Consider the following 10087-nt stretch of genomic DNA (forward strand, 5'->3'; position numbering starts at 1 on the left):
GAGAGCCAGAATCATACAAAGAAGCTATGCAACAAAAATCCAAAGAAGAATGGATGAAGAGCATGCAAGTGGAGATGGATGGGAGTTGGTTGAGTTTCTTAAAGGTAAGTGGGCACTGCATAACAAATGGGTGTACAAGCTGAACGAAGAAGAAGGTGGGAAGAGAAGGTACAAGTCCAGGCTTGTGGTAAAAGGGGTTTTTCAAAAGAAAGGTATTGATTTCAATGAAATATTTTCTCATTTTGTAAAAATGAACTCAATTACGCTTGACTTAAGTCTTGTGGCTGCTCATGACTTAAATGTTGAGAAAATTGATGTAAATACGACATTCCCTCATGGTGACTTGGAGGAGGAAATTTACATGCTTCAACAAAATGGATATGAAGTAAAGGGTAAGAAGAAAATGGTTTGTAGATTAAAGAAGAGCTTGTATGGTTTAAAGAAAGCATCAAGACAGTGGTACTTGAAGTTCGATTGATGGATGTTGGATCACGGATTCAAAAGATGCAACTCAGATAACTACGTCTACATGAAGAATTTGGGAGATGGGAAGCTCATCATCCTAATGTTGTATGTTGATGGCATGATTATTGCTAATGTTAAAATGCTTGATATCAAAGACCTAGAAGAGGAGCTGTTTAAATATTTTTCATTGAAAGATTTAGGTGATGCAAAGCGGATACTCGATATGAAGATATCAAGGGATAGGACGAAGAAGATAGTAAAGCTATCTCAAGAGGATTACATCAAGAAGGTACTAGAAAGGTTTGCAATGCAAGATGCAAAATTTGTTTCTAAACTTTTGGCTAGTCACTTTAAACTAACCAAGTATATGTGTCCAAAGACACTAGAGGAGATAGCCTATATGTCTAAAGTTCCATATGATGCAGCGATAGGTTATCTAATGTATACTATGGTCTCAGGCATTGCACATGCAGTGGGAGTTGTGAGTAAATTCATGGACAATCCAGGTAAAAAGCACTCGCAAGTTGTGAAGTGGATACTTAGGTATCTAAAAGGGACAACAACAAATGCTTTGTATTTTGGAGGCACTGATATTTTCTTGCAAGGGTATGCTGATGCAGATATGACAGGTGACAAAGATACTCAAAGGAGCACTAATGGCTATGTCTTAACAATTGGAGACACAGTAAAAAGTTGGGCTTCAAAGCTGCAGAAAGTGGTCTCACTTTCTACCATGGAAACATAATATGTAGCAATGATGGAGGCAAGCAAACAAATTCTATGGCTTCACAGATTCTTGGAGGAGCTTGGTTACAAGAAGACAATTGTGTCTCATACAATGACAGTCAAAGCGCCATTCATCTTGCAAAGAATTCAGCCTTTCACTCAAGGAAAAAGCACATTGAGGTGAGATATCACTTCATACGTACTCTTTTGGAAGAGGGATAGCTAAAGCTAGGAAAGGTGCACACAAGTGAGAATCTTGCAGACATGTTTACAAAGGTGGTCAACAAGGAGAAGATGAGCTTAAGCAGTCTCACAGGTTTGGTGTGGAGCCTGATTCACCCCTTGTAACTTTTAGTTTCAAAAACGCACATTTGTAAGGGGCCCATTATGAGGAGAAGCCATCGTGCTTAAGAAAAATCACTCACCGAAAAACCAAAAAATTCATGCTTTTGGAATATTCCTTTTTGCCAGAATATTATGGTCAAAAAGTGGTCGAAAAATGACCGATCGATTGGCCAAAGGCCGGTAGTCAATGGCTGGTGGGCGAAGTCTTTGGCCGGTGGGCTGATTTCTAGGCGGACTTGTCTTCTCAAGGGAAACCACACATGGACGCATGGGAGAATTCAACTCGGGCTTGTCTACACAAGGGCAACTACACACGGCTGCCTCTCATGAGAGAGGCAGCCCTTTTGGCCTATAAAAGGAGGCCTCTTCTACACACAAAATGCATTGCAAAGTTGATGAAACAAGGTGTGTGTGAGGTGGTGAGAGTGAAGCAAGGGGGGACTTCTATTAAGGGTATAATCCCATTGTAACCTACTTCTAGTTTGAAGTACTAAAGCCATTGAGTGGTTTCTTTCCCGTGGACGTAGCGCACATTGGGTGAACCACGTATATCATGTGTGCTCTCTCTCTCTCTACTCTATAATCTCTCGTGTGTGAAATTTATATCTCTCCATTAAGTAAACTACTCTAATATCTACTTAGCTACGCCCTATTTCCTAACATCTCGACCATAGCTAGGATTTAGAAGAGACTAAAGACTTCTTCTTTCCTCTTCAAGAGGTAGACCCACACCTTATGAGTTGAGTCATCATGAAATTTGGGAAATATAATGCCCCCCTAGAGACTTATGCAGTATAATCCCATATAGATCACTTTGAACCAAATCTAGAGAATTCCCTAACTTTTGATCTAATGGCAAAGTGGTAAGTTTAGTCTATTTCTTGCATATGCAATGCTCACATAAACTAAAATCACAATAGTTTAACACTGGGATATAGCCAAAAAAACTATAACTACTTCATTTCCTTCTGACTCATATGACCAAGCTAGCTATGCCACAACTCAGTAGAAGGTAGCTCAGCTACATAGATAGAATTCTCTTTCACAAAAGAGACATATAAGGAATCTAATGAGCCAAACTTTTGGCCTTTCAGCATGACCAAGTTACCTTTTTTGATGATCCAAAAACCATTGCCAAACACTCTAGTGTATCCAAGATCATCAATTTGTCCTACGAAAACCAAGCTCTTAGTTATCTATGGCACATGTCTAATACCTTGTAGCATGAACTCAGTATCTTTGCGCATACACAACTTCACATCTCCAATGCCACATATCTCAAGATGATGAGAATCACCCAGCTCAATTGAACCATGTGTGGAAGCATAACTAGAGAACCACTCCTTGTGAGGAGTAACATGAAAACTGGCACCTAAGTAAATAATCCAACTCTATGCATAGTATTCATAAACAGCTAACAATGCCTCTAAACTCAAATCAAAAGTGAATACTAGTACATATGATGACTGCGACATGTTAGGAACAACATAAACATGTGGAGACTCAATAACATTGATCTCCTCTATCGTCACACTACTCATAAAAGGTGTAGAACTTACAACAATGATTTTACTCCTCTCTCTTTGCAATAAACATCAATCCTTTTTCATGTGTCCTTTCTTGTGACAATGGTAGCACATTCAATGTTCTCATGTCCTTGCAATCCTAAGGACAATTGCAACTACAACTACGACCTCTCTACCTTTGATTGTTCCTCTCGCTACTTTCACTTGCCATATATGCATCACCATGTCCATTAGTGTCAAGAGACTGACATCGAATATCTTCCATGAGCAAAGCACTAGTAACATCACTGAAAATGAGCCTGCCCTATGTATGGATTTACTAATGGTAATGCTAAATTTATCCCATGATGCAGCAAGCAAAGAGCATAGCAAGAAAGTGGCTTTTATTTCATCTTCAAAATCAAGCCCCTTTGATGTCATCTGAGTAAACACGTTGTTAAACTCATTTACGTGTGAACTAACATTGTTACCTTCTTTCATGTTAAGATGCATAAGCTTCTTCATTTGGAAACACTTTGTTTGATGAACCTTTATCATCCCATGCTAAGCATAAAGACTCCCATAGTTCTTTAGCATTGGTCTTATCCATAATTGAAAAGAATATAGACTGACCAAGATGCACCTACTAGTTGTCATGGCAAGAGCATCAAGCTCTTCCCACTGATCATCAGTGTACAAGTCCTATTTGCACTTTTTCAATGGTGCTACAAGTCCTTTGTTGATTAGGACATCAAGGATTCTTTGCTTCCATATAGTGAAATTTGCGCCATCAAATTAAGAATCAATTTTCTTAATGTAGTAATCTTCTTTCTCAGAAGATCCAACCACACTGACAAAAGCTAACTACAAGAGAGTAATGCTAAGAACTTATGGCCAATTTTCCACAAAAATTTCAGTAGAGTCTTTTTTGTTTGAAGATCAAAGTCTCAACTAGAAAATCAGAAAAAAAACACTACAATGTCAAGGCAAAAGAGTACAGTAAACAAACTAGAGGACTTGGGAGAAAAATCTAGCAAAGTCTCCTTTGTACAAAGATCAAAATCTCAAGCAAATTCAACAAATCAATGCATAAACTATAAACAGATATTGACAAGGCATAAATTGGCATATACTCTTTAAAGAAACTGTCAAAAGTCTATTACCTTGGTACTAAGGCAACTATGCCCATCTATATATGTTCTATGACGAGGCCATGAAAGGGGATCTCCAGAAACCTAATCCACCTCACTCTGGGTAACTTGGCTCCAAGTGCTCGGTTTCAAAAAAACATCATGCAATGACCCTCACAAAAGGTTATGCAAACACGACTAGCCACACTTCTAGAAAGGGCTCTTTCGAATCGAGTCTCAAAAATGATGAAGACTGCCAAAACATGGTTCTACAATACAATGGCAATATCCACAATACAATGTACATCCAAAACGTGAAATTATTATTGCAAGACCGTAGGACGCGCTCAAACAGATGTCCATAAGATGGAAGCAAAATGTGGATCAAAGTGAGCTCCCTACGGGGAGTAAAATCTACTCTCAAGAGCACAAGCACACACAAGGTCCTAATCATGCATATCCATATGCATAAAGCTTCCAAAGAGAAGCAATCAATGGTCAGGAATCTCCCATTGAACTTGGAATCTATCAATTGTAGGAACAACAAATTTGTAGTGAGAAGCTTGCCAAGAAAACCTGTAAAACTTGCAGTTGTGTAGACCTGTGAGTCTGACAAACTGATGAAAACTGGTGACCTATGAGTCTGACAAACTGATGAAAACTGGTGACCTATGAGTCATAACAACTAAGCATCACATAGGCGAATTACAATAGGGATACATCACAAAAAATTATGTAAAGCAGGGTACTAAGGAGCCGAGCAATAACTGTAAAAATTTTGCACTCTGACAATGCCGTTAAAAACCATTGTGTCAATGTTGCAACAATTTTCGTTGCCAAATCTGGTGCTGATGTCGAGAAAAACCATCAAATGTTCATGCTATATTCTGCTATCAAAAGGAAACACCTCGCCGATGTTGAACACCCAGAAAGTAGATGCGCTCTCTCTCACGTTCTATATCAAAGCCATTGAGCTCAAAGATTCTTCATCAATATTGAAATCCAAAGAGATGATGCCATTGCCCCGATGTCGAAGAGCTGTGTATGTGTGTTTGTTTCTGAAATCACAACACTGATGTATGTGTGTATGTGTAGAGAATGCTCATGTCTTGTACGCTTCTACAAACAATGTGATCAAAATTAGATCAAATGGACACCACCATTGTGCTTGGAACATGCCAAAACCTCCAAAATGATGCCTGGGTTATGCAAGCATGAGTCCGTATGAGAAAATTATGGCCAAAAGTGTGTGTTTTGGACCAAAAAAAGAACATAGCACGTTTCTACTAATTTGCCACACATTGGATTGAATAAACACAATAAAATGGTCCCAAATCTCAGCAAAATCAATTCCTAAATGAGCTTTAAAAATTTGAAGGTCGCATCTCCATAATCCCATACCTGTAAAGTTCCTGCTCCAAATCATTGGTAAGCACACACCAATGCACTCCAATGTGTGTGCAATCAAAGGATAGCACTATGGCTGAATACTTTCATCTATAAGCACTCAAGAATGGCTGCAAATTATCTTTGGATAGTGGACCAAAAAAAGCACATAGCAAAAACCCGTTTCTACTAATTTGCCACACATTGGATTGAATAAACACAATAAAATGGTCCCAAATCTCAGCAAAATCAATTCCTAAATGAGCTTTAAAAATTTGAAGGTCGCATCTCCATAATCCCATACCTATAAAGTTCCTGCTCCAAATCATTGGTAAGCACACACCAATGCACTCCAATGTGTGTGCAATCAAAGGATAGCACTATGGCTGAATACTCTCATCTATAAGCACTCAAGAATGGCTGCAAATTATCTCTGGATAGTGGACAAATTACTCACAACAATGAAGCTATCTCGCTGATAATCAATCAGCTCTGATACCATTTGTGAAGAGTGCATGTGTGGATACGTCATTAGGAAAAAGATGGACATTGCATGGGCCTTTTAAGAAAGGTTACTTTTAAGTAATTAAATCTAATACTATGTATGGTTAAGTGGACAAGTGCATTTATTAGGCTATGTTTTCATAGGTTTCTCTAGCATTTTTTTTAGGCCTAAGTAGGGGATGGAGCTAAGAAGGCATCTTCTCTCTCTACCTTTTGAGAGTGATGGGAGGGATGACATTAACTCCCTAGTCAACATTCTCCCTTTTCCTTTGATAAACCTAATAAAAAACGTGCACAACTAAGAGCCAAAAAAATGACTTAAAAAAAAAGAACTCATTGGACCCATTTTTAGTTGAAATATATATATCAAAGACTTTTTAAGTTGTTTTTCCTACATCTACACACTCTAAATCGTTTTCTATTCCCTTTCTCTTCCTAAAATGTAAAATTCAAAGTTTGAACAATTTTTCCCCAAAATCTCCCCTCTCTCTCTCTCATGTATGTGTGTGTGTGTGTGTGTGTGCAACTCTCCATCTCTCTCTCTCTCTCTCTCTCTCTCTCTCTCTCTCTTAGATCTCTAAAAGCAAGACATGGCACAAGGTGGTGGACTCTTATGATGCTGGTGAGTGGTCTCATGACAAAGGCTCAAGCTTCTAAGCATAAGGCGACTCCAACACACAAAACTCTCCTCAAGATCCCATCACATCAAGAACCACCATGCTAACATGGGGCAACCCTAGTACGGCAATACAAAATCTTTCCAAGAGCCAAGGCAGCACACAAAACTCTCCTCAAGATCCCACTACATCAAGAACCACCATGCTAACATGGGGCAATCCTAGTACGGCAATACAAAAGGTTTCTAAGGACCAAGCACTCTTTCCTAAAATGGGGACATCCCTAGTAGTGATTGTTTATGTGATAGGTCACCAAGTGCACACTATGTCATGCAATGGATGCAAGAATTATGACAACACTACCCCTTGTGCACTTTTCGTGTCTGTATCTTTTAAAGGTTAATGTGAAGAAAGTTAGAATCTATTGTTTATTGTTGTGCAAAAGCACCCTACGTCTAGCTTATTTTGAGCTTTTTGGTAGCGTAAATTAGATTTGTAAACTACCACCATGCACTTGTGGCATCAAAAATAATCATCATGTTGTTGTATGTTGCTTGACCACAAAGTAAGGTCCCATTTTCCTAATATCTCTCCTTAAGCCCTTTAAGACTCCCTGGCCAAAAGTTTGTTGTGACTGCCCAATCAAAAGTCTGGTGCTACCATTGGATTGATTTCCAAAGTTCATTGCGCGGCTTGGTCAGGGCCTTTTTCTTGCATCCTCCCCAAGCCTCAAGCAAGCACGCGCAGCGCCAAACCACCTTGTGGTCATGGCTTTTTTTTGCATCCTCCCCAAGCCTTGAGCAGGCAGACATAGTGGACTTTGGAAATCAATGCAATGGTAGCACAAACTTTTGAACTGGCAGTCGCAACAAACTTTCAACTAGGTAGTCGCAGCAAACTTTGGACATCAAGGACCAGACTTTTGACGCCTTTAATTATAAATTTTGTTTCAATCTACTCTACATTCCTCCACCTAGAAACGAGTAGTTCATAAATATACCTCTACTCCCAACTTATTAAGATGATCCCAGTCTACCCAACAACTTCATTCTTACCAGACTTTCTTTTTCGCTCAATTGTAAGCAACATTAGCTCATTGCAATTAAGCTAATAAGAAGCGCACCACCAAGATATTCCACATTTACATTTGACCCTAAAATGAACAAGGGACTTATAAGCCCACAACTGGGAAAATTCTTTGAGCCACCAAGTTCTGCTCTTATGAGATTCCAAGCTTTGGGTATCTAAAGAAGATGTCGTCAAAGAAGGAGTAGAACTTATCAATGTTAGAAGTATTTTTGCAATTTTCCATGTATATTACAAGAAGCTTCTAGTAAGGAGCATCATATGATTATTAGTTGAACTCATCATTACAAACTTCCCCCCAAAACAAAAAGAAATTGAGTCTTTTGATTTCCATATGGATTCTAGACATTGTATGTATCCCAACACAAGCTTAGTATACAAATGCTGCACTTCAAATGTTACACTACCTTTAAAAATGCGAGAGAGAGAGAGAGAGAGAGAGAGAGAGAGAGAGAGAGAAGAATCAATGAAACAAACTCACTTTCATTGCAAAATAAGGGTTACATGCTACGCATTGTCGCAATTTATGAAGAGAGATACATCAATATAGAGTTGTGAGACGAGTTCAATACACACGTTGGGAGCTTAAGGCTCTGCATTTTGCTACGAATAAAAATTTACAAAGGGGATTTTTGTATTGCAATATAAAAGGAGCTTGCACAACTTGTCCTCCAAGGTGGCCAAGGTACTGAAAACCTTTGTCTTCAGCCTCCATGTCGTATTTCCATTTATGGTCCTCTATGGCCAACCAATGTAAAAGACTTTTATAGTTATAATGAGGCATGATCGGCAAAACAAAAAAAAAATATTGACAACCTACCTAAATTATATCTCAAACTACATGCATGGCAAGAACTTAGAATACTGAAAAATGAAACTACTCATTATATCAAGAAGTGAAAGTCTACCATAGCTCTTTGCACTCTAGTGGTGATAACATAGGAGTGTAAGTAAAATAAAACTTTACTTTGCACCAACTTGTTTGGGCAAAGGTTGAATAAAACCATTGATCCAACATTTGTATGAAGTCATTTAAATGTGCACAAGAGGATGTGAACTAACTTCTCCTCCGCCAAGGTAGAGGAAAAAAATAACCACAAGATAACAAAATCAAAATTAGGACAATGAAAATTCCTTACAATGTGACACCACACAAAAATCTATGTTGCTAGAAGAGGTACTCACAATTTGGTGGAAGTTTGCCTCTAAGCAAGTTGTTGCAATCACCTACTTGACATTGCAAAAGCATATTATAGCTATGCTCCTCTTGTCCTTTCAATTTTTCAAACCAAGGAGAAATCCCTTCCAATGGTGATTCAAGATTCCACCATCTCAAAACATGGTGAGAGCCAACATTTGGATGGTTGCATGTATACACTTCCACCTTTGATGAGATCTTGTGGCACGTAGACTTCACCTTGCTTGCTTCATGTCAAAAAGTGAGGTGGGAGGGGGAGAGAAAGGAGAGTAGCTTTCTTGGTGTGAGAATGGGAGGTGGAGTGGGAGAGAAGGGGGAGGAGCTTTTTTGGTGCTACAATGGAGGTAAGAGAATAAGGATGAGCTCACTAGGTGTGCCAATTGGGCAGTGGAAGAGGGAGAGAAGGAGGAGCAGATTGCATGGTGCTCACCAATGGAGATGGGAGAAGGTGAGTAGAGAGAGAAAGTTGGAGTAGAGGATGAATATGATTGTTGCGGCAATGGGGGGCTTGAGAAAGAAGATCTAAAAAGAGAAAATCATGTTTTAGCTATGGGATAGATTTGGAGGAACTTTTAAGAGTTTGAAATGATTTTGTTGGATTTCAAGTGCACTTTTCAAGTGCATGCTTTTTACTTTTAAAGGTCCAAAAATTCTTCTATGATTATAAAATAGATTTTGGGGGGGGGGGGGGGGGGGGGGGGGGGGGGGGGGGGGGGGGTTTAAGGAGGGAAAATTTTCAAATTTATAGGGTATTTTCAAATCCGGGCCAAAAATGGGGGGAAAGGAGGTCAAAGTAGTCCCCCACCTCCCCCCCCCCCGGCTCCACCTTCTCACTAGGTAAGAAGCCTTTAAGATGTGTAATACTACCTTGTCCCCCCTACTTTTTTGAGGGTATAGAGTATATACTGTCCACCACTCTCTTCCTATTGGGTGGCCTCTAATTAACCTTAATCCCAAAGGGCTCCTAGAGGGTTCATATTTTTCATAATGTGCATGCTCATCGTGTTTTGTGAGAAAGGAGAACACAGAGAGTTTTGGGTGGAGCTCACAATGAGGATTAGAATCCCTCACTTCTCCTTATTGATCTATATTACCAATGAATAGAGATAATATTAGGTCAATGTG

This window comes from Adiantum capillus-veneris, chromosome 1 (assembly GCF_014529385.1).
Source record: "Adiantum capillus-veneris isolate H3 chromosome 1, ASM1452938v2, whole genome shotgun sequence".
Lineage (NCBI taxonomy): Eukaryota > Viridiplantae > Streptophyta > Polypodiopsida > Polypodiales > Pteridaceae > Adiantum > Adiantum capillus-veneris.